The 26,051-nt window shown below is 38.1% G+C and overlaps 1 protein-coding gene across 5 annotated transcripts in view; it reads left to right on the top strand.

The window, feature by feature from the left end:
• BNC2 (basonuclin 2) overlaps window positions 1-26,051 on the top strand; it is a 438,856-nt gene that overhangs the window by 43,603 nt on the left and 369,202 nt on the right. The window lies entirely within an intron of this gene.

The following is a 26,051-nucleotide window of genomic DNA, read 5'->3' as shown; positions in this document are numbered from 1 at the left end:
GGTTTTTGCTCTAATTCTTCTCCAGATACATAGCTGTGATATGGGGTGAATCACTGAACTTTTTTAAGGCTGATTCCTTTTCTGTAATAACAAGGAATGTGGTTTCAGGGATTTTTCTCGAGTTTTGTTCAAGTCTTTCTGATTGTTTTCCCTTCAACTATCAAAATGCTACATGGGAAATATTTTTAAAATTAATGTCCATTGTAACATTTTGTCTTGAGGATTTCACAGACCCCTTGGAAGAATATTGTTTGTTGTAAACTTGGGTTAGGATTCATTGACTTGCTTGTCTTATCATCAGGGCATGAAAGAGGTGAATGGTTTTAGAAATTCTTACATAAATTGATGTTATAATAAGCAGGTCAAATGTTATAGCTATTTGTTCCTTATCAAAAGATAAGGAAGCTTTTAGGCCTCTAAAATTGGGCAGAACATACTGTGTTCTTTGTGTTCTGTTTCGCAGATTGTCTGCTTTTCTCTGGAATTCTGTGCTGGTTCATGGCTTCTTTTCTCTTGACAGTCTAACATGTGACTGATGATGTCATAGAACCTTCTAGATTTTCTTATTCTGTTGACATTTAAGTACAAGTATTAATAGCTTTGTATTTTTTCTTTTGGTGAGTTTCTCATTGTTTTAAGGACTAAAGAGTTCTCTTTCATATCCTTTAAAATGCTTTTTCTCAAGAATCCATGTTTCCTTCAACAGAAACTGGGAAATCATTGCTTTAAATATGGAGTTTGGTTTCATTTATTCCTGTAACCTTCTCTGGTTTCTGCTCAACAAATGGTGCCATTTCACATGAACATGGCTAGTTCAGAACTCCTGTAGCCAGGAAACTGCATTGCAGTGTTTAGTGTTTTTGTTTTATTTTGTTTTGATTTTTTTTTTTTTGCTTGAGTATTCAACTCTCCTGGCATTCCTTAATACTGTATAGAATGGTAAAAGAATTGGTGGTATAACTCTCCAAAGTTTCCTAGATCTTGCTTGATGTGTTTGCTAATCTTAATAGTCTTGTTATAAGTTTGTAATGTGCATTATTACCATTATCTGCCTAGTGGTATGAAACAGAAAAGCATTAAGAAGATTATGTATGGAGCTTGTGCTACTTGTGTGGCACTAGAAGAATTTGGTAGTTTGAGAAACTGAACCATGAGCACTTGATTGGGTTTTGGACATGAAGTGAACTCAGGACAGAATGTATGTATGAAGTTTGATGTCAGCTACAGGCTTAATTGTGTGGAGTTCAGTCACCAAAACTGTTCATATGGGTATCATATAACTCCTGGAACTTGAATACTTCCTACATTAAATCCAGGTTTCATCCCATTCCAACCTTTTGATGCTCTTAAGAAACACACACACACACACACACACACACACACATACATACCTCACTGAAAAACCATTACTCTGAATTTGAGAAAAGATTGAATGCTTTATTTGCCTTCTTATAAAAGTTAACTACAAGTTCAGTTTTAGGAATTTTAGTTGGATAAGAAACATCACATGAATGAATATAAATGCATTCCAATTCTTTTGAGTATACATGAACTTTCTGCTTATTGGTTGAATACTAAAGTCAAGGCAAATGAAAATGGTCATTGAAACTCATCCATCTTTTGGACATTTGGCACTTCATGTTACAAATGTGCACATTTATGATTTTGGCTCATAAAAGCTTTTAAATATTAAGCTTTTAATTTGGAAATCTGTCAGTCTGTTTAGAAGTCTTAATGGGGGGGAGGGCTAGATTAGACAGGAATAATAATAAAGTATGCTCTACAAATAATTGCAAATACCAAAATTATTTGTTTTTTATAAGTTGCCAACAAATTTTATAAATTGCACCTTGGCAATGATTATTTTAGGTCGTCTAGCTTGTCAAGATGTACAGTTTCTGTTACAAGGAAATAACGACGTTTTCGTTTAGAGGACTATGAAACATTTTCCACAACCGTGAATCTCTTACTGGCTTCATTCAGTTCACTGCCAGTGGAATCCAATTTCTAGAATGCAGAAGCAGTGCCATTCACTCGTGTTGTCCTTGCACCTATTTCTTCAAATTTTGAGTCCTTCAGCCTTTAAGTATCCTTAGGGTCTTCCTCTGCCAGGTTAAATATGTGAATTACAGAGTAGAAAGTGAGTTGAAGATTTGTTCCATTTTCTGCTCTCAAATAATAATTTCTTATAGTTTTCTTTTTCCCTTTGGTGATCTGCTTTCAGAATCTGAGTCACTAAATGAGTTTTATCGAAGAAGGAAAATGTACTTACTTAGAATTGAAAGGGGATTCGCAAGTTGGCAATCTTCTTGAATGAGAGAAAGTGCCAGGTGAATGCTGCCATCCCTCAGCACAGGTGATATAATTTATTGAGCTTAATGAATGTTAAGCATAGGCAATTTTAAAGATTTTAAATAAGCAATTTTATATCTTAACGTGTATTTTATAGAAGTAAATACCCTCCAGTACAGTTTTGTTGTTTTTTTTTTTTAAAAGATTTTATTTACTTATTCATAGAGACAGAGAGAGAGAGGCAGAGACACAGGCAGAGGGAGAAGCAGGCTCAACGCAGAGAGCCCGATGCCGGACTCGATCCAGGCTCTCCAGGATCACACCCTGGGCCGCAGGCGGCGTTAAACCTCTGCGCCACCGGGGCTGCCCCAGTTTTGTTCTTTGTTTAGAGAACTACTGAAACTACTAGAAATTTAATTGAAATATAATTGTGCAGTTTTTGAATGAAAAATCTGGAATATGTTGCTTGAAAAACTTTTGACATCAATTCTATATTTCTGCACAAACCTTTTAAATCTTTTCACAGATGTAAGCATTTATGATAAGACTTTAGTGAAAAAAATTTTTAAACGTATTCTGGAAAACTTAAGTTCATTCTATAAACTGTAGGAGTAGTAGTAGGCATTAAAATGTGTTAGGTTCATGTGCAAGTAGGTGGTTTGTGTACTATAGTGGAGACCGTGTTTCCTATTTTCTTTAGGGAGGCATTTTTGTTCTCTGGCGAAATAAACTTCCCATTTATTTTTCTTAAGTATTTTTAAACTTGGTTACTTATTTTTTTAAGTAATCTCTGCTGCTGCTTATATGTAGAACGAAGAAGAATTTTTAGTTAAATCTTATACATTAAAAACTAGTTTGATTCAGCAGATACTCAACAAGTGCCTACTATGTGCTAGATGTTTGTAGAACTGCTATTTTGTTTGTGAACATAAGCACTGGTCATAGAGCTAAGTCCTTTCCTTTGCAAATACTCCTGAGAACAGGACCTAAGGTGAAAATGTGTTTTGGCCTATATCATGTTTTCTAGTTCTTTCTGTGTATTTCATTAGGAAAATATTTTAAAAAAATATTTTGGGTTAGGGAACCAACCCACTTGTCCAACTTGTGAAAGTCTATGGAACAACACCAACATCAAAAAAGACAACATTTTTCAGATGAGGAATGTAATCACTCAGTCACCTAATAAAAAGAGTGCTTGAGAGTATTGCATATAGGGCAAAAAGGCATGACCATTCATTTGGTAGACGGAGGGTAAGGGGCCTGGAGGCAGCCCTCCCCCGAAGACAGAATGCTTTAAAAACATGTTGCCATTAATATTTAAGACAGAAAGCATTTTGAACCCGCTCCCTCTCTTTTTCCCCTTCCTCTCAGCATTCATGTTTTAGTTTGTTCCCAAATGCTCACAAGTCCGTGCCAGACGGAAATTCGCAGGGGCCGCCGCAGTCCCGCAGAGGCCACTCAGGGGAGGGACGCGGGCGGAACAGTGGAGCTCAGTGCTCCGGGGCGCCCGGCTCGCGGGCTGCGGGCTCGCCCCCTTCTCCCCTGCCCGCCCCGCCCGCCACCCCTCTGCTCCCAGATGCCGCCCCTCCCCCTCCCCGAGCCTCTGGAGTCGCTTCGAGGCCATCTAGTCATACGCTGTCCATCAGATGTGTTTACTTTTTTCCTGACAGCCGACACATCTGGAGCACATATTCAGGTTATTCCAGTGCCACTAGACACATTCCACAAGATCATTTCAGCGGTTGTTATGGCGATCTTCCTCCCTCCAGTGATTTTCAAGTTGCATGACAGAAATAGCTGGAGCTAAGCAGGGGGACAAAAGTCAACGGGATCAGGAAGGGCTTCTTTCACAGAATGAACTAATTAGTGACCCTGCTTTCTTCACAGGGCAATGAGCATATGGTTTAATAAAGTGAGTCTATGACACTTTTTTTTTCTCTGTAGGCAAAGCTGTCACTGGCTGAAAACTTTCCTGTTTTTACTGGTGGGACCGTAGTCTGCTGTCTTTCAACAGAGTTTACTTCACAAGTAGAAAATGTTTGCTCCTGAGAGTTAAACTTCAGAACTTTTTCTTGGCTTCATACTACCTAACTATAGTAGGTCCTTCAACTTAAAGAGACAGTATTCATTTTATATGTGTTTCCTTGCGAGGATTTATGCTTACCCAAAACGAAGCGTTTTCACTTAGGTTTTTGTAAGTGTTATGAATTGGTTCCTGGAAGTTCGGAGAAAGATAATTTGTTGTGGTTTTCCTATCAAATATAATCAACATTTCTCATCGGATTAATTACAAACTTCTACCTGTGATGTTGTTGGGCACAATGATAGTTTATTTTAGTATGAAAAGATTTGATTAAGCTCAATTTTTATCACATTTTAAGTAACATGCAGAGAGATCTGGTTATGATTCAGGGTTCCCCCCCCCCCCCAAAGCTTAACTTTTTACATTTTGTGTAGGTTTTTTGACAACTTTACAGCATGTACATTATCATTATAGACATGAGAAATTAGGCCTGAGATCATTTTGTATTATGAAGTGGAAATACTACTTGCAATTTATGATAGATATTTAAGGTAATGCTGTAAAGCACTGCCATCTTTGATTACTATATGAACAATACAACATGCCTTAATAAGTGTTTTTTGGATGGATATATAATATGGATTTAGGCTAAGTATATGTTGCCATTAATCATAACTCTGAAATTTATGAATCACAAAGGTCCATTTTCTTTCCCTTTTTTTTGGTTTGTTATTCCTCTACTCTCAGTCTTAAAAAAGTACAATCACCTATATGTTTTTCACACTTTTCCCTGACATCTACCACAAAAATAGATAGACGTTTGTACATACAGTAATCTCTAAACCTTCTTTCGTGTTCTCTCATCAAAATTCACAAATTCTCCTTCCTTGTGCACACTCCACATTTAAGTTTAGTCCCAAGGCACTAGAGTCACCACAAACAACAGGGTTTATATTTTTCCCATTTGATTGAATTACTCATGTGTTGACTGAGTTCTCTTGATTCTGGGAATGTGACAGTGGGTGACAAGTAGGAATATCAGAGTTGGACTCTTTCAAGCACGTTGTCCTATTCCTTCCCCATTGGTACAGTGCCTTGTCCTACCTTGACCCCAGTTGCAGCCAAATTCCTGTTTTGTGGGTCCTGCTGAGGCTGGTCACCAGGCTACTTTTGGAGTACCTGCTCTCAGCAGTGCTGGGAGGATGCTGAGAGGTCACATAATCAGATGTGAATTTAATTCGTGGCGACCTGCTTGTTGCTTCTCCTTGTGTTCTTGCTAGTTACACATTATTAACTGTGGTGCCTTTCAGGGCCTCAATTACTAGGATGAGTATGTATCATGCAGGGACTGAGCTCAAGCTAGAATGCTGAGGGTGGTTATAAAATTATGCTTCCCTTTCCAGATGTAATTTTGCAGTAATTAAATCTAATGCAATTTAAGCGTTGTAGTCAGTGTTGTGGTAGCCATTGCCAAGTCTAATTGGTAATATCACTTAAATCATAGCACTTATTACTAGTTATCTGGGAACTAGAATAAACCCAAAAAACTCACATAGGTTAACCCCTACTTTTTCTGAACCAGGTAAAGTGGATAGCTTGTTCCTTTGTCAAAGTTTATCATCTGTTTTGTATGGCATTTTGATACCATTTGACACTATTTTTCCCCTAATTTAGATATCCACTCATTGATCTTGTCATCTATCTTTAAGTTGTGGTTTTCATAGTTTATGGCCCTGAGTTTTAGAGATTTCATCCAGCACAAAGCTTTTATCTACTTGGGTGACTTGGTTTCTCCAAGTGGATGATCAACATTCATGGTGAAAACATACTTGCCCATCGTAAAAGACTACTTGTTTACTATTTTTCTGTCCAGTTTTTTCCAGAAGAAAAAAGTGAAGGGATATAAAACAAAATATATCACAGAAGATCCTCAGGTTTTAATTTTTTTTTTGCATTTATTTTATTGTGCTGGAGAATATGGCAGCCAGCTTAATTCAGTCAAGCTGCCAGGGTGCCAGAACAGTTCGCCTGCATGTGATAGTGAAATAAATAGTGAGCTCAGTATGGCAGTGATAATCTCAACTTATAGGGTTTTCTCAGTTGTGAAATGTTTGTGTTAAGGATGACTTTTTTTTGTTGTTTTTGTTATAGTCTGACAGCTGAAGATGCTTTTAAAACCTTCCAGTCACTTAGAGCAGAGCTATATGGCATGGGCTTGGTGGTTCTAAAAGGCAGGTCCTATTCATCACAGAAACAGCAAGTCTCTGGGTTATGGGGGAAGATTGAGGGGTGGGGGAGTGAGGCAGGGAGAAGGGGGAGCTGCTGCTCTGTCCAGTTTACATTTGTCACCAGTGACTAGCTTTTAAAAAATGTATTAGCTGTGCATGGTGGTAAGTAAGATCCAGCTGCAGGGGATTATGGCTTTGAGTGGGTCGGGGAGTTTGGAATGCATTCAGTTCCATCAGGGGATTTGTGTCCCTCGTCATCAGCCTTAACATTGCTAAAGCAGTAAAGATTAAGAACAGGCCAGTGTCACCTGCCCTGAACTTTGAAAAACCCTGGAGCCATTAAACAAAAAAGAGGTGGTGGTTTAGAAAGTGTCCCTTCTCTCTGTCCCAAAGTGTTTTTCCAATGGTATGTATAAAATAAAGGAAAACACATAGGTTCAGGTGAAAGGCTGCCTGTGATGGTGTTATTTCTACAACTTACTGAATGTGTCATAATTATAATTTATGATGAAAAACACCTTCCACAAATAACTTTCTGTTAATGAACATTTTTGTGGGAGGTTTCCAAATCAAGATGAACAGTCGGTAGTTAGGAGTGAATAATTCTGAGAGATTGAGTCTCACTTTATAGAAGAAAAAGCTTTTGCTTGGTGTGGTTTTGGTGACCCTCCCCCTCTTCCCCAGCAAGAAAGTTAAGAGAACACCACAAAGGTTTACTTTTTTCAGGGATTTTGAAATTCAGCATACATGCCAGCAAGCAGTTTAGAGGCAGGAAGTCTTTTCTAGTAGTGCAGTCATGAACTGGTAAACTAGAAGCATCTGTAAAAATTTAGAGGGAATATCAGCTTTCTCAAAGCTCCAGCCCAAGTGTAATGAGGTGCAAATGATAGCACTGCATAACCCTTCCCCACCCCAATTGTGGAATGAGATATTGAGTCAAAAATAAAGAGGAAGACAAGGATTTCAGAACTCTACTTCACTGAAACAAATTTCACTTTTCAGATGAAATGGCTTTTTGATGACTAAGGATAGCCTTAACTTTAGGGTCAGTGTGTAGTAAACAAATGATTTTCTGCTCAGCATGTCTAGATACCATTTCTGAAAAGTGGTTGCTTTTGGGGTGGGGGTGCATAAAGTGACATACCTACACATTTGACTGAGTAAATTATAACAAGAGTTTTTTTAGTTTAAGTAAACTTCAGCTGATTTGTATCTTTGGCAGGCACCTCTCTCTTTACAGAAAGAAAAAAAAGGAGAATAAGAAAAAAAGATGTGATTTGTTTGAAGGAACACATCTGGGTGTGATGATCTGCTGTATCTTAACACCAGATGGCAGGTTTAGGCTGACAACTAAACCCGCTTTAGCCTGGTCAAACGGTATCTTAACATGTCATTTTTCCCCCCTGTCCATGCACAGGAAATAGAACAATTATTTGCACTTAGGGCTAGCAGCCCTCCTTGTATCTCTGCCTTTGGGCTCTTTCACTGTGCCTCTGCTGTTAGAGATGAGGCTGGCTTCCCTTGGCAACCCCTGAAAAGATTCCCTCCATGGCTCATACCTTTTCAAAGGTATGTTTTGTCGAGGTAGAGGTGTGGTGCCTTAAGGTGGCTGGTGCTTGTCATGACAGGCATGGCATTAGCTGGGCCGAGCAGTGACTAGAAGTGACAGCGTTGGTTTGCAGTGCCTGCGGGCCTCTCAGTCATCACTCTGCTGGAGCCTTAAGACTTTGAAAGCACCTCTGAGCACCTTTGCTTATCATGGAGATAACAGTTTAAGCACAAGGGGACCAGGAGGTGACTGAGGACAGGCAAGTTCTTTATCTTGTAGTAGTTTTTACTTGAAAGAGTTTCACACAAGTGGCCTTAAGAAAGAAAGAATGCAAGCAAGCTATGTCCCAAGCAACAGAAGAGGTCTAAATTTCTGTAAGTTTCAAGTCTTTAGTTTTGCGCTTAAAGTTTTTGTGCATTGGGTCTTAAAATGACCAAACACCCAAAAAACTCTTTTAATTACCCACTTCAAGGGAAAGGGGACAATAAATGATGTATTTTCTTTTACTTATTGTTTGATACATTACCTTCTCAAGGATAGTGGTCAGAGCCCCTATATGTTTCTGATTCCCAAAGGACTTTGTAAGAAGTTTTTACCTCTCTCAATCATTGGGGTGTTTTTGTAGATTTTCCAGGAATTACTCTTAGATGCTCACTGCTGATTAATGCACATATGTGTAATCTATCCAAAGAGCTACAAAATGCTTTTATTAATCCATTCGACAAACTAAGATTAATTAGAATCGTTGTAGGCATCTTATCATAAGGTCACAATTCTAATATAATTTGATAGGAGCTGTTAGGGATTTGAATGAAATCTCAAAAGCACCTCCATAGAGAGGGAAAAAGACCTGTAGGGGAAGTCAGTGAAGGTTTGTTTTGGGCAGTTTGACGTTACTTGCTGAGCTTTCTCTTCCTTCAAAGTTCATCTGTCTGGTTAGTCAGAGATGTCTCAGATTATAGTCCTTACCTGTTTAAAAAACAATTTCTACATATCAAGTGTTACTGTATTTACTGCAATCAAGGCAGTCAACATTTTTCCTGAGTGGATTTTAAATTTGTTAAGTTCCTTAAGATAAAAATTTCACTTGTAATTCTAATAAGCCATCCTTCATCTATTTGGTATACAGCGTTTGACATACAAGCTTTTCTACTTGCTGTTTTAGAAAAAGAATTCATTGGCTAGGGAAATCACTGAACAGAATTTACTAAAAGAACTAAGAGTTTACTTCTTAGGCGACTGTTTAGTGATTCTTATAAATAAAAGTGTAACAAAAACAATTTAGCTGATTCTCTTCAGGAAACTTAGCTCAGTTTTCTACTAACAAAGATAATACATTTGATAATTTGGAGGAGAGAGCTGATAAGATTTTGGTTGTTGGGTGGAGGAAGACTTAAATCTATGAGACAAAACCATTTCCAAGTTCTTTTTTCTTTTTAAAGATTTTATTTATTTATTCCTGAGAGATACAGAGAGAAGCAGAGACATAGACAGAAGGAGAAACAGGATCCTCACAGGGATTCGATCCCCTGATCAGGATTACACCCTGAGCCAAAAAAGGCAGATGCTCAACCGCTGAGCCACCCAGGTATCCCCATTTCTAAGTTCTTGAAACTACTTGACCAGTTACAGTAATTTGAAAAGGAGCACATCCTAGTTACTATTAAGTTAAATTCATAGCTGTTTTTAAATTCAGAACATCTATAATTTTTCTTGGCTTAAAATACATATCTTTAAATCTGAATAGTAATGTTGGAATGTTTTATTTGTTTTTAATGTTTCATATAGTTGAATATATTAATTTCTGAAATAGATTAGTTTTAGCTCTATATTCCCAGTTATACATAGTATAAGTAATTATAATCAATCCCGTTAACAATTGCACGAAGAAACCATAAGATACCTACGAATACTAACCAAAGAGGTAAAATCTGTACTCTGAAAACTATAGAACACTTATGAAAGAAATTGAGGAAGACACAAAGAAATGGAAAAACATCCCATGCTCATGGATTAGAAGAACAGATATTGTTAAAACGCCTGTGCTACCCAAAGCAAATCTACACATTCAATGCCATCCCTATCAAAATACCATCAGCATTTTACAATTGTAAAATTTCTATGGAACCGGAAAGGATCCTGAATGAGCCAAATGAATGTAGAAAATAAAACTAGAGCTGGACGCATCACACTGCCAGACTTGTACATAGTATTTTTATTTATTTATTTATTAAAAAGATTTTATTTATTTATTCATGAGAGACACAGGGAGAGAGAGAGGCAAAGACACAGGCAGAGGGAGAAGCAGGCTCAATGCAGGGAGCCCGACGTGGGACCCCATCCCAGGTCTCCAGGTCAGGCCCTGGGCTGAAGGCGGCACTAAACCACTGAGCCACCCGGGCTGCCATGTACATAGTATTTAAAAAAAAAAAAAATTATTGTGCATTTGTTTTATCACATCTGACACGTTTGGGTAAATGACAACAACTTTAGTATTTTTAAAATGTTTCTTGATTCAAGAAATCAGCCTTCACATAAGCTTCAGGCAGTTTCCTAGTAAGTTCTTAATGGATTGCCATCCTTCTGCATATTTCTCTTTTAAAATTTTTTCCTTAAAAGCTATGTAGTAGGAAACTCCCTAGTTTTCCATATATTGCTACAACTAGCCCTACTCTTAAATACTATTGAGAGTTAACGCCCTGAGCTTTGGGGCGCTTGGGTTTCTTAGTGGTTGAACGAGTCTACCTTTGGCTCAGGGCATGATCCCGGAGTTCTGGGATTGAGTCCCACGTTGGGATCGCACAGAGTGCCTGCTTCTCCCTCTATGTCTCTGCCTCTCTCTGTGTGTCTCTCATGAATAAATAAGTCAAATGTTTTTTTGTTTTTTGTTTTTTTAAAAAAGCTTGAACTTTTGCATCTAGGCTCACTGAGGTTTGGATAACTGGTCCGTGACCCTGGCAAGTTTCTTAACTTTAGTGTCTTAGTTTCTTCTTCCTTTTTTTTTTTTTTTTTTTTTTTAAGGATTTTACTTATTTATTCATGACAGAGAGAGGCAGAGACACAGGCAGAGGGGGAGAACTTATTTATTCATGACAGAGAGAGGCAGAGACACAGGCAGAGGGGGAGAAGCAGGCTCCATGCAGGGAGCCCGATGTGTGGGATTCAATTCCCCGACTCTAGGATCACGCCCCGAGCCCAAGGCAGAGGCTCAACCGCTGAGCCACCCAGGTGTCCCAGTTTCTTCTTTTAAAAGATTATATTTAGACCTACTTTATGATTTTGATGAGGATAAAGTGAGATAATACTAGAATTTAAAAGCTAGCCTGGAGCCTGACATAGTAGAGGGAGGCATAGCACTTGATAATTACTATTATCATCATTTAAATAGAAAGTTGGCCTGAACTTTAAATGGGCTGGGAGTATTAGAGGAATGGTCAGATGCTGTACAGTACTTTATGAAAGTTGCTATTTGCAAATTATATTCTTAAAGCCTCATTTAGTTTGTATCTATGAAGTGTAACTTCCAGTGCATTTTCCTGGGTTTTCTTTGGCTACCACAAATACTCTTCTAAGAACTGGAAAGAAGGTGGGAGAAAATTATAATGATTTAAGTTGAAAATACATGTCTGAGAACCTAGTACATCTTCGTACTCTTACTTTTTTAAGTGTATGTGGGGGGATAGGGTGTGAAAATAACACTTCAACTCACCACCACTGCATTTGTATGTTTACACATACCTGAGGAATCTCCCAGTGTAGTCTAAATATCTCAGGGGCCTGCTTCTTGGAGTCAAAGATTCATAAATCAAAGCTGGGAAATACTACTGTTTTTAGGCCTTTTACAATAAAAACTCACATTTGGAAGAGTTATGTTTGTTGCTTATTTGGTCAAACACCTCACTTCTTAGTGTGCAGTTTTTGAAAAGTTGCAGAAATTTTCTTTAAATATAGGGCATGTATATGTAGACAATTTTTTAATTTATTCTTTTATTTCCATTCTTCCATGAAGGATGTAAATGGTTAATGAGTGAAAGAGTAATATAGTTAATAGCGTCAGTGATGTATATTGATTTTTAATTATGAGACCATGTGTGTATCAAATATACATATAAACATAATAAAACACTGCAGGTGATTTTAGTTTTTGATTTTATGTATTTCTGGAGTTTCAGAGCATGCTTTAATATAGTGATAGCACTTTACATTTTGTACTCTTATTTACATTAAATTACAATTCCCATTTTAGACATAATGAAAACAGAAGAAGGTGGGTTAAAAGACTGGCCTCAGGTTTATTCTGTAACCTGTTGTAGAGTTGGCAGTGAACCCCTTGCCTTGAGATTTGGAGGGTCTTCTTAGTCATAATCCTGTTTCCCAAACTCATTGTAACTTTTACCATTTAGCCTGATCCACTATAGCCCCAGGCTGTTTTATAGGCTCCACTCTTGTGGCGGTAGCTAAAAGACAGTGCCAGAGCATGCGTGCATTGTATTCACACACAATCTATACAAAAGAGAGGTAATTCTCATCCTAGAAGCCAATAGCTTTTGGATCATTGCCTTGCATCAGAAATTTAAAAGAATTTTTTTTCTCTCTGATGCATAAAATGTGTTATTATTAAGGCAAACAAATATATGTAGTGACTGCCAATTCAGCTTTCTCCACCAAGAACAATAGGATCTGTAGTGTAAAAGTAAACTTGAAATTTCTGAGGCCTACAGGCCCTGTTGCTGTTTATGGCTCATTGTGTCATCTTATTTACTATTTGAATTCTTCTTGCTCATTGTGCTGGTCTGGGGTTTGCTTGTTACTTTGGTTATTATATTCAACAGCTAAGTACCATTCACTGCAGATTTCAGTGTTTTTATTTCTTTCCCTTTATATACTTGGCCCCATTTTTACTTTAATGTGAGTAGTTGCTTGTCAACTTTAGAAAAGATTAGTTGTATGTATAATTTGTGTTTGTGAGAAAAATTTCTATGGGACCACCTTATTAGTGACCTCATTGAGCCTAATAATGCAGACATCATCAATATGGAACAGAAATGTCATGCTGAGGAGGTTAAGCTTCTCACTTGGGAAGTGTGATTTCATGGGTGGCTTAATAAAAGTAGAGATATAGTTTAAAAAGCTGTGTTGTAGAGCCAAATAAATCTACCATTTAAACGTTGGTTTTGGGGCACTTGGTTGGCTCAGTAGAGCATGCAGCTCTTGCTCTTGGGGTTGTGACTTTGAGTCCCACGTTGTATTGTAGAGATTACTTAAAAATGAGATCGTAGGGGTTCCTGGGTGGCTCAGTTGGTTAAGCATCTACCTTTGGCTCAGGTCATGATCTCAGAGTTCTGGGATTGAGCCCTGCATCTAGCTCCCCAGTCAATGGGGAGTCTGCTTTGCCTTCTAACTCTGCCCCCCCCCACCTCATCTTCTTTCTTTCTTAAATAAATAAAATCCTTAAAAAAATGAAATCTTAAAATGATTGACTGAACGTTGTTTCTACCACCTCCTAGCATTATGACCTTGCTTTCAGTGTCTCTGGGACTTATTATTGCCATCCCAATGAGTTGTGGAAATTAAATAAGGTGATATTTGCAGAGTTGCTGGTTTGCAACATAATGATAACCTTAATAGTGTGTAATCTGAGTTTCTGTGGATATTGGTTTGGACTAAAGTATCTCTCATTGATGACTCCTTTTATAGTTGGTGGCATTTCTAGACTTTTTTCTAATAGGGCATCGTGGCAGAGGTTATTAAAAACCATGACACATATTTCCAACTAGTATTTTTATTTTTGGGGGAGAAATGGAGGTATCATATATCATACCATGTACTGACTATGTAATCTAACAAATATCTCTAATTATTTGCTTTTTTTTCTTGGGGATTTGTTGTACAGGTTTACAATTTTTTTCTAAACAACAGGCACAGAGGATTGAATTAACCTTACTTCTTAATTCATGGCATGCTTTTCTCATTGATCCATACAGTGATCCTCTTTTCATTCATTTATTTTTGTTATAATTTTTGAATTTAGTTTTCTGCTAGCAATAAGTGATTAAGAAACTTTTTCTCCGAAGTCAAGTGAACCAGAATATATCGTCATAATAGGATGTTAGAAATGGAAGGAATCTGCAGTATTCTCTAGCCAGGTACATCCTAACCTTTTAAAATAATGCCTTATCTCCATTAAGGAGTTTAAAAAATTGAAACTCCTCTCCCTTAAAAATAGCAGACAAAAAAAAATTTGCAGATCTAGTGTGAACTTCTCTGATGATGGAGAAAACTGAGGCCCAGAGAGGTAAAGTCACCGTAATGACCATAATAATGATCATTACTTTAGACCATTTATTAGGAACCATGATCTTCTTACCTGTGATTTAAGTATCCTCTCCAGAGTTACCCAAGCTCATGCTGCTCATCATGGGCTCCTGTTTTGGTGTTCTCTTTAGACTTCCGTATTGGCTCTCCTTTGCCATCTTTCCATTCTGGTCTTAAATGTTCTTTTTATTCCTGCTCTTGATTGCACATTGTATCACTTGTGCTCCTTTTTCAGCCTCCTACCCAGTCTTGCCTGTTCTGTGACATTTAGGTTGGTACCAAACAAATAGCACAAATAATAAATATGAATCATGCTTGCATTGAAACAGTGAGATAAAACAAACTGTTACTCAGTACTGGTTTATTTTTTGAGGAAATCCCTGACTCTAAAAGATAAAAGTATATCAAATTCCATAAAGGTAGAAATTAAAGCAGATCTATTTCAAATGCCCAGAATAGTGCCTGGCATACAAGTGAGCAATCAGTTGAATGCTTGTCAAGTGAATATAAGCAGGACCAAAAGCTGTAAATCTTGGGCTTACTCCTGTTGGTGAGCCAGTTCTCTGATTTAAGATACAATGAACTACACTCTAGAATGGAGAGTAATGAATGAATATTTGTGAAACACCTCTGTGTGCCAGGCATTTTCATCAGGACTGCTAAATTTATCTCTACAATGGCTTTTCTGAGTTTATACTCTTCATTTTTCTTATTTTTTGAATAAAGAAATGGGAACTCAGAAAATTTAAATGAGTTGTCCAGAACGTTTGAGTTTGATATAGAATCTCTCTGACTCTAAAGCCTTGTACCTTTCAGATAGTCCTAGCAGTGTAAGATATGGCTACTGCTGTTACTGTCTTTAATTGTCATCATTACCATCATCATCATCATCGCCTTTAGATTTTTTCAAACTTGTTCTCAGCTGGCTGCCATTTCCCTCCAAAGAAGGTTAGGCATTAATGCTTCAGGTAGCGGGAGACTCTAGGACCTCTTGTTCCTTGTATATTTGTTTGGTGTGTATACAAATGGTTACCTGAAATTCTTTCCAACTACCTGTGTCAAAGATAGATTTTCTAGTTGGGATCAGGTCTTTTGCCTTTGTGTTTCTTATATCTTTGATGGAAAATTGGGCCACAATGCAGGATGATTTCCCTAAATGGAAAGGTAGCTGCCTTCCCACCCTCTCCACTTCCCTTGTCAGTTGTTGGAGAGATCACCAGTGACACAGAGCACTTCCAAACTTTGGGGAGTCCTGGATGGTTGGCAGATGAGATCATTTGATTCCAGTGAGACTTCCCAGCTGCCTTGAATTCAGTCTTCCAGAGCACCATAGTTTTATTACTAGATTGAATTGTAGGATAAGAAAGTGCTTTGAGCATCTCTAGACCACACATAAGACTACATACTTGGGCCTGAGAATTTGGAGGAGCACCTCTTAAGAGAACACGCAGGTAATGTGTGTGTGTTTGTGTGTGTGTGATTGTGTGTGTGCACATGTGTATCTATTTAGCTTTGTTATTCATTGTTTTATGTAAGTGCCATTAATCTCCATTTTTCTTAGGTTATACTTACCTCTCATTTCATTGACTCTTAACATGGGGATTAGGGGCATGAATTCCCAGCACAGTCAAAAATCCACATGTAACTTTTGATTTCACAAAAATTTAATTAGTAATAACCTACTGTTGAAGCCCTACCAATAACATAATAGTTGATTAACATATATTATGTATATTATTTGGTCATATACCATATTCTTACAATCAAAGTAGAGAAAAGAATATGTTAATAAGAAAATTCTACGGTGGAGGAAATACATTTACTGTACTGTTAAAAAAAAAAAAGCCATGTATAAATGGACCTACTAGTTCAACCCTATTCAAGGGTCAACTGTACTTATTTTTGGCATGTATTTTACTTATTTTTTCCCTTTGACTTCTCTACCTGCTCTTGTCCCTGTTCTTTGACCACCTTCTTTATGGAAAGCAGCAGAAAATCATGAAGGTTTGTCTAGAATGATATCAATTATGAATCAAGGGAAGGCTGCCCAAGTTTGACATGTAACGGAGTATGGCTGGCATTTGTGTTCATGTTCTTTGCGGAGGGCTGTGTGCACACCTGAACTCTGCTGTACTGAGGTACATTTCCTTAATCCTGTAGTGGTGGTGTGAAGATCACCCATATTTCTCACACAAATCAGGAAAATGGGTAATCAGAATCAACACTGGGTAAAAGGAGGTCTTAACGGAAGTGCCTAAGTATTGTTCAAACACATGGGATAAATGTGTTCTGCTTTACTTGGCCAGAACAATGTCTCAAGCTGGTGATTAGGCTCTCCTCCAGCTTTAACCTCAGGCAAAATTTATGCAGCTCTACTACTGTTTGTCAGGTAATTAAAGGGAAAAAAAGGAAATATTTGTTTAAAGTAGAAGTGTTTTTTAATTAAACATGAAAAATAATAAATAAATGCAAAGGGAAGTAGACAGTAGGGAAAAGTTTTTAACTTTTCCTTTAAGACATTAAGACCTTCAAGCAAAAGGCCAGTATTTTAGGCATAGCTGCTTGTTAAGCTCTTACAGAGTATTATTCAGCTGTGCTGGAAATCTGAATCAGATTCCTCTGTCTTTGGGTTGAAGAACTTGAAGGTATCAGGTTATTCTAAGTTGAAAGATAATGTCCTTTGCCATTTTCTGCTAACAACTAACTCCTTACTTGATAGGAAAGGAGTTCTTGAATTTAAAGAAAGAGCTAGCTGTAAGGCCAGTAGATAGTATAAATTTTGAGGTGAGAAGCATAGATATAGCAGAAACTTTAGGCTGGCAATAAAAGGGAAAATACAAACTTATTATGATTAACTAGCACATGGGTATAAACTGTCATCTTTGGCTTAACTTTAGACCCTAGACCTTAAGGATTCTGCATCCGGAAAGTCTCCTACTCCCCTTCTGTTTTTTTTTGTTTTTTTTTTTTTAATTTAAATTTGGTTAATTAGCATATAATGTATTATTGGTTTCAGTGGTAGAAGTCAATGATTCATCTTTTTCTTTTTTTTAAAGATTTATTTATTTATTTATTCATGAGAGACACAGATGGAGAAAGGCAGCAGAAACTTAGGCAGAGAGAGAAGCAGGCTCCATGCAGGGAGCCTGATGGTGGGACTCAATCCCAGGACTTCCGGACCACGCCCTGGGTGGAAAGCAGGCGCTTAACCCCTGAGCCACCCAGGCATCCCTCATCAGTCTTATATAATACTCAGTGCTCATTACTCATGTGCCCTCCTTAATGTCCATCACTCAGTCACACATCCCCTCTACCCCACTCCCCTCCAGCAACCCCCAGTTTAATTCATAGGATTAAGAGTCTCTTATGGTTTGTCTCCCTCTCTGACTTCATCTTGTTTTATTTTTTTCCTCTCTTCCCCCATGATCCTCTGTTTTGTTTCTTTACTTCCTGTTTTAAAGTTGGCTGTGATCATTGCAGTTGCTTGCTTATATTATTTTAGCAGCACCCTTTCCAACCTTTCATAGCTAATCTCTTTTGCTGCTGTTCATCCAGCGTAGTGTTGGTAAAGTGATTTTATCTAAGGCTCAATTTTGGTCATCTACTCAGTGTCCCTAACTACATAGAATTTGAGGTTTTCCATACCTTGGCCTTTTGACAATTTGAGCACCATATCTGGTGTGTTTTTTCCCTATGTGTACTCTAAACTCCAGCCATTTTAAAAAGTATTTTAGTCTTTCCTTCAGCACCTAACAGAACTCCTTTCACCTCCTTGCCTTTGGTCTAGAGGCATTTTATCCTAGGCTTCTAATTAAGCCCTTCTTAAATATTACCTCTTTCATGAAGGCCTTGCCTGTTCTCTTAATGGGATGAGATTTTTCTAAGTACCTCTTTTTTTAGCCCGTTGTGTCCTGTAGTGTACTAATTTTTATAATGCTTTTGTATTTTTTTTTAACTAGATTTTATGTTCCTTTAGAGTAGGACCTTTGGACTGTTTACCCTTACTGTCTTCCACCAGGTGTTCCTTTGTGAAGTCATGCTATCTCTACTTGAAATATCTGTTAATGATGCAGCAGTGTGTAAAATTTGGATATTAATATTCTCTAGAGTTGTTCTGAGGAGCACATGGAAAAATTTATTTAGATATGCAGCTCTGTGCCTGTCAGAGACCCAATAGACTCTTAATAAATAGTGTAGAAGTTGTAACCAGATGGCCAACGTTTGAATTTCCTCTCTGTTACCTACCAGCATGTGATTTTGAGACTCTGCTCTTTTTTTTTAGTTCCTTGTCTATAAAGTGAGAATAATGGTAGTATTTACCTTGTAGGATTGTTATTAGGATTAAATGAATCTGTACATTTAAAGCACTTAGAACAATACCTGGCAGATGATAAGCCTGTATCATCCAGTGTGCTAGCCATTAGCTACATGTGGTTCTTGGGCATTTGAAATGTGGCTGGTACAAGTTTAGAGGTACCATAAGTGTAAAATACACATTAGATTTCAGAGACTTGGTATGAAAAATACAGTGCTAAGTATCTCAATTTTTTGTATTGATTTCATATTGGGATAATATTTTTGATATATTAGGTTAAATATGTTAAAATCTCAACTTAAACTTTGAATGTGGCTACTAGAACATATTTACATATATGGCTCACATTATATGTATATTGTACAGTAGTGTTTGTAAGCACTATGTGTTGGCCTTTATTATTTTTTAATTATTTTTAAAGTCTGTGGTGATTGCGGAGGTGGTGGTTTCTGTATACTCCATCCCCTCTCTCCTTTTTCCCCCTGTAGCTACTTGATTCCAGGAGTTCTGGGTAAGGAAAATTAGGAAAGAAAGTTGTTAGAGGATGAGATAAATGAGGGAGGAAAGGGATGAACAGCTTCTGCTCTTAAGTCAAGAAAGACTGGACCTAGTCTCACTTGAGTGCCATGTACTCTGAGTTGCTAAGTTAATCTTCCTGCTTTCTTAGAGATAGTGAAGTGTCCTTCCATTGCTATCTCATGCTTTCTTTAATATAAGGAGGAAACTAAACTTGGTTATCGTAGCTGGATATTCATTTATAATAATGAAAATGGAAGTTTGTTGAAAAATATGGATTAGAAGGATTAAGGATTTTTTTCCTTTTGGTTCAGAAAAAATGAATTTGTTTTCCATTAAGGAAGTGAATTTAAAAGATAACATTTTTGAAAAGTCTAAATACTTTAAAAATATTTGGTTATCTTAATTCCAAGTAGCCTTCAGCTCCAATGAATTCTACTGTTCTACAATAACCAGATACCATGACTATGACTGCTGACAATGGTTAAAAAACTCTTGACTATTTTATGCATCAGTTACTTAAAATGATTTTATAAAACGCATACTGGGGTGGGATCCCTGGGTGGCGCAGCAGTTTGGCGCCTGCCTTTGGCCCAGGGCACGATCCTGGAGACCCGGGATCGAATCCCACGTCGGGCTCCCGGTGCATGGAGCCTGCTTCTCCCTCTGCCTGTGTCTCTGCCTCTCTCTCTCTCTCTGTGACTATCATAAGTAAATTAAAAAAAAACAAACAAACAAAAAAAAACAAACATACTGGGGATCTCTGGGTGGCTCAGCGGTTTAGTGCCTGCCTTCGGCCCAAGGCATGATCCTGGGGTCCTAGGATCGAGTCCCACATCAGGCTTCCTGCATGGAGCCTGCTTCTCCCTCTGCCTGTGTCTCTGCTTCTCTCTCTCTCTCTCTCTCTCTCTCTGTGTCTCATGAATAAATAAAATAAAATAAAATAAAATAAAATAAAATAAAAACAAACGCACACCACATGATCTGAAAGTCATTTTGTACATTTCCTATGCTTCAGTGTGTCATACTGTCTGTGGTGGTAACTATGCTGGTGACTAAAGCTGTCTCTGTTCTGTAACTGGACTATCATTCCAATGGTAACTTTAGATTTGGGCAGCCTCTTTTAGGAGGCTAGTCAAACAAGTATGTTAAGTCTTGCTGATTATGTCTTCAGTAATTTCCTGGGGTCTTCTCTATAATTGCTTTTCACAGTAGCTTATTCCTTATGCTGAATATTTATACCAGGAGCTAAGGGGGTGTGGATAGAGATAATCATTTAAAGTGTCGGTTTCCTTTGAGATCATAAGGTACAGTGAATAGCATTATCTCTCTGAGTGCCTTAGAACTAATAGGGAACAAAAAGGCACTTGCCAATCCCAGTGGACAGATGTGGTTTATTTATCTTGGTAAATCTTTGAGGGTAGAATCACTATAATGCAGAGGACTCCCCCCCCCCTTAGATATTCTGTGGGTGTGGCATTTGGCACACATTAAATTTTTCTGCTTCTGTTCCAAATAAAAATCTTTGAGCTGTTTTTCTTGTTTGAACAATGTCTAGCTGATATCTGTTATTTCAAATATCCACATTTGGAGTGGTGGCCACCTGTTTACCTATTAGGTGAAATGGTACAAAAGAACACATTCCAAGATAGTTTAACTGTGATCTCTATGTTTGGATTTGCATGCCATTTCTGAATGCATAAATCCAAACTTGGACAGTTTAGATGTGATTATTTATATTAGTAAATATTGGTTTATGAAAGGAGTCTTAATAAATTTCTTTTAGATAGCTTTTCTAGGGCTTTTGAATATTTGAGTTGCAAAATATTGATCACAACTTCAAGGGAAATGTCTGGTGTGTAAAACCAGACGTGTGTGTGTGTGTGTGTGTGTGTGTGTGTGTGTGTGTATGCCAGGAAAGACATATTAGGTGCCTAGGTATAAATGGGTATGTGTGTGTACACATGTATGTGCTCATAAGCCGGCCCACCAAGTCCTTAAATATGTACCTTCCTGCATCTTTTACCTTACAGACAAGGCAAACATTTCTCATTGCTCTTGCCTGGACTTATGTCCACCCTCATCTCACTGCAAGTGTCAGGCAACACACAAAATAGTAAATGAGGAGATGAAACAAGTGGGACCAGAAAACATTGTCCACAGCCCAGTGGTGCGTGTCACCATTCTTCTGCTTCTAGCATATATTGCATAATCAGGAGAGATGAGACAAGCCAAATCCTTTTAGTACATCATGTCTAGGGAGGTTATAGAGTCCCAGAGGTTTGTTCCTTGTTGTCATTGTAACAATCTCTGTTGTGACAAGGAGATCCTGAAAGTCACCTGAGAATGTCATGAAAACCACATTCCCATTACTGTTATTTCTGCTGGACATTACTGGTTAGGGAATACATTTGATTTATATATATAAAAAAAAAATATATATATATATATAAAAACAAGGAAAGCACCTATATTCTTTGCATTGAGGTCACATATAAGACCATCACTCCTTTCCTTAACACAGTTCAACCTAAGCTTTTGCAATAAAATGGGATTTCTTTATTTGTATTTATCATGAGTTATTTTAAAGCAACTGGAAGCTTTCTTTTTTTTAAAGATTATATTTTTATTTAGTCATGAGACAGAGAGAGAGAGAGAGAGAGAGAGGCAGAGAGAGCCAGAGACACAGACAGAGGGAGAAGCAGGCTCCATGGAGGGAGCCCCCTGGTCTCCAGGATCAGGCCCCCGGGCTGAAGGCGGCGCTAAACCGCTGAGCCATCTGGGCTTCCCAGAAGCTTTCCCCACCCCCCCCAGAAGCTTTCTATTTACACTTCTCACTTCTTCCCTTTTTTTTTTTTTTTTACAGAAATGTCAGAATCAGAATATATTTTTTAAGAAACTGAAAATAAGGTTTTCCTGTTTACTTCATGATGGTAATTATATAGGAAGAAAGAGCTCCAGCAGTTTTCCTTCTTTTGGAATTAGTTTCCTTGTTGATAAGAAGGGATACCTAGTAAACTTTTAGTTAGCCTAACAAATGTTAGTGTTGTCCTATAAATTAACATTATATTAATAAAAACTTTGCTGAAGAAGTTTCTGTTTTGTTGATTCTGAACTTTTTTAGAAATCATAGTTAAGTGTGTATTTTGAATGTTCCAAGCAAAATATGTGAGTTTTAAAAAATAAATTTAGTTTCAATCTGTGCAGCTGTAGTTTACTTTCCAGGCATGAGAAATATCTATTTTATTAAGTCCTGTGAGGAATATGTGTCACATACATTTAAGAAAAATCTATTTAAGATGAAAAATTCCAAAAATGACTTCCCCCTGGTGTGAAGTAAAACAAAAGCCCCAACTGCATCTCTGCCTGTAGTAATGACATTGAGGTGACAAACTGCAGGCAGGTGAGGTTCATAGGGATGATCTCACACCTGCACCGTGAGTTTGGGGAACAGCTGGGCCTGGAGCTGGCGGCGGGCCTTGTTTTATATTTGATGCAAGACCAGCCCTCACGCACATTTGTGTGGAAGACTCCTGGTGTTTTAAAATAGGCAAATAGAATTGCTGGTGGGTGGCAGTTCCTGGTTTTGTGAATCATTTCTGCAGTATAGAGAGGTGAAGAAGCCTCAGCTTAGTCCCACCAACCTCTAAGGCTCAGTTCCTCATATCACTTGAGAATTTTGTCTCCCAATCAGGTGTCACTTGGGAAGCCGAGAGACTAAAGATCTGTGTCTACTTGAGTAGGTCCCAGTACTGTGGGCAAGGCAGGTAGCAGGTGAGGCATATGAAGGGCTCCTTCCCCACCCAGCCCTACCTAATACCCATGAAACTGCTCATTGGTACTCTAGGGTAGTTGAGGGTGGTAAAAATTGTGGGCAGGCAGAGCTATAGCACGTAAAAGGGACTTTGTTGGCACTCTTCTGTTTGATTCTTTTTCACATCTCCCAAAGGAAAAGACATCTATCCATCCATCCATCCATCCATCCATCCATCCATCCATCTGTCTCCTTGTGAAGGGAAAGTCAAGGTTGATGTCTCTGAGAGATCCACCCTTATCATCTAACACAACTCAAGGAAGATTGATAGAAACTACTAGGCTCACCATTATTTTATCTCTTAGCCCAGTTACTTCTCTGTCACCAAGGCCCAGTGGTTTCTTCCTCACTTGATCTTGCAGGGCTGGCTGTTCTTTTCCCTCCCTTGTTGGTCTTGCTGTGGTTAATGTCTTCTGGGAATGCTACACACATGGTTTCCCAGGGACATTAAGGAGAAAGGCTTTGCTCTCTTGCTCTTTCAAGATCAGTTCTACTACCTCAGTTTTATTACATGTGTACTGATTTCTTTAAAGCAAGAGATCAAGGACATTGAATCCAGGTCCAGCCTTCAGATTGTTTTGTTTTGGTCTGTATATTGTTCTAAAATAGTTTGAGCTTTCTTTAAAAACTTGGGCAGATTTCATTCAACAGTTCAGAGTTCTGGCTTCTCTTGAAAAGGATTGGTGTATCTAGCCACACATTATCTGCATTCCCATGTGACTGGAGTTGAGTAGTGGCTTCTCTCTTCAGAATAATGGCTAAGTCTTTTTGACCATTTACACACATACATGAAACAATATTTATCCTATGTGCCTTGCATTTTATTCTGTTCTATTTCATTAAAGCACAAATTGTTGAATGCCACTAATGTGATTTCCCTGTCTGCTAATAACTGACCTGTAGCTTGGGAGCATTACTTTGGATTTAACTTCAGATTCTGCTTGCCAGGGCCCATCCAAGTGTGCATTGGTGCTTAACTGCTGGCTTTATGGCAGCATCACCTGGTTCCCCAAGCTCAGTCAATTGTCATTCACACTAGGGAATCAAACAGCCTAGTCCAGTCTGTAGCCCCTCTTTATCCTTGGGTACCCAGGTAAGGGCTGATTGTTCAGGACTTTTTTGGGCTTTGCAAGACTGAAGACAGACAGTGATGCCTCTCTTCTGTCTCACCACACTTTTCTTGTCCTGCCCATACAGAGATAAATGAGAAGGGGAATTATGCTGTCTTGTGGAAGACTGTTCCAGGGATTGCATAATAGTGGATCCTAGTAGATAGGTATCAGGGACAATTCATATTACAATGGAATTCTTTTTGTAAAGCAGAGGAAGTTTTTAATTATAAGTTATGTTAGTGGCTTTACATTTGCATTATAGATTTTTTAAAAAAGATTTTATTTATTTATTCATGATAGACATAGAGAGGCAGAGACACAGGCAGAGGCAGAAGGAGGCTCCATGCAGGGAGCCCGACATGGGACTCGATCCTGGGACCCCAGGATCACACCCTGGGTCAAAGGCAGGCGCCAAACTGCTGAGCCACCCCGGGATCCCATGCATTACAGATTTTTAAGTATAGTCATTAAGTGAGATGAGTTAGTAGTGAGGCCGGAAAAGACTAATGGGATTTGTTAGTCATTTTCTTTACCTTTATCATTACTCATCAGAACCCCGGCCATCTAAATATCAATAATAAATGATAAAACATAAAACATCCTTTTACACAATTCAAATTATATAGTTATATTCAGGTGTTCAAACTTATTCCTTGGGACACCTGGGTGGCTCAGTGGTTGAGCGTCTACCTTTGGCTCAGGTTGTGATCCCGGGGTCCTGGGATTGAGTACCGCATCGGGCTCCCCACAGGAAGCCTGCTTCTCCCTCTGCCTATGTCTCTCCCGCATCTCTCATGAGTAAATAAATATTTAAAGAAAAACACCTTACAAATTGTATTCCTTTATGATACCGATAGAGTAGATTTTGAGTCTACTCAAAAGTAGAGAAGATATGGCTTCTTATTCTAGCCACATAGTTACATTCTTTGAACTTAGCTAAGTTTTTATATTGCACGGCTTTGGTCTTCCCATCATTAAAATGGGCATGAGGGAAAGAAACATCTCCCCAGCACTCATCCCATTAATATCTGAGGTTCTGTATGTATCTGGTGATATTTATATACACATACACACATACACACACCTAAGTGTAAAACACTATGTCTGTTTCTATAATGGGCTGTTGTTTTATTAGGGGATACTGAATTATATATCATAGCTGCCTAAAGTGCTTTATGTATTTTTACACAATTATTAATGTGACTCTTTTTTTAGGCACTCTTTTGGGGAAGAAAGGGGTCATCAAAACTTGTGAATAGAGATGATAAGTGAAGCCCAAATCTGTACTTCCTCATTACAACACAGTGACTCTTGGTCTTGGAAACTTCTGAATCGCCATACACTGAATTGTTAGGAATTCAGCAGGAACCCTAGTTTGATCTATTGAAATCTGATTCTGAAATACAAGTGCTGTACATTTATGTGCTAAGGCCTACGATACAGGCAAAAACTGAATATAGAATATTCTTGTTCTTCATCCAAGGCTCTTTCCCTAAAAATGAAGTTATTAGACTGATGCAATCAAAGGCATTTATGCTTTTTTCCAAAAAAAATCTGAACATCTTCCTGATAGTTTTCAAATGTATCCCGATCTAGCCCTGATTTGTTGAGTGATAGCACTTTGGAGACCACGTAAAAGGTCCACAAAGAAAGGTCCAGCAGGGACTTATTTTGGGTTCTTATTTAATTGTCAACAACCCTTCCTTCTCAAGTTTGTCCCCCCATCACGTGCAGTTCAGAGACATTGTACTTGTCTGACAAAGGACACTTAAACCCAGTCCATTTAAACCTTGCCCCAAATAACAAATCAGCTTTGGAATTTGACATGAACAGGGGCACCTGATTGGCTTAGTGGTTGAGTGTCTACCTTTGGCTCAGGTTGTGATC

The sequence above is a fragment of the Canis lupus genome, chromosome 11 (genome assembly GCF_003254725.2).
Source record: "Canis lupus dingo isolate Sandy chromosome 11, ASM325472v2, whole genome shotgun sequence".
Lineage (NCBI taxonomy): Eukaryota > Metazoa > Chordata > Mammalia > Carnivora > Canidae > Canis > Canis lupus.
Note: the sequence above shows the minus strand (reverse complement) of the source record. Positions and strands in the feature narration are given on the sequence as shown.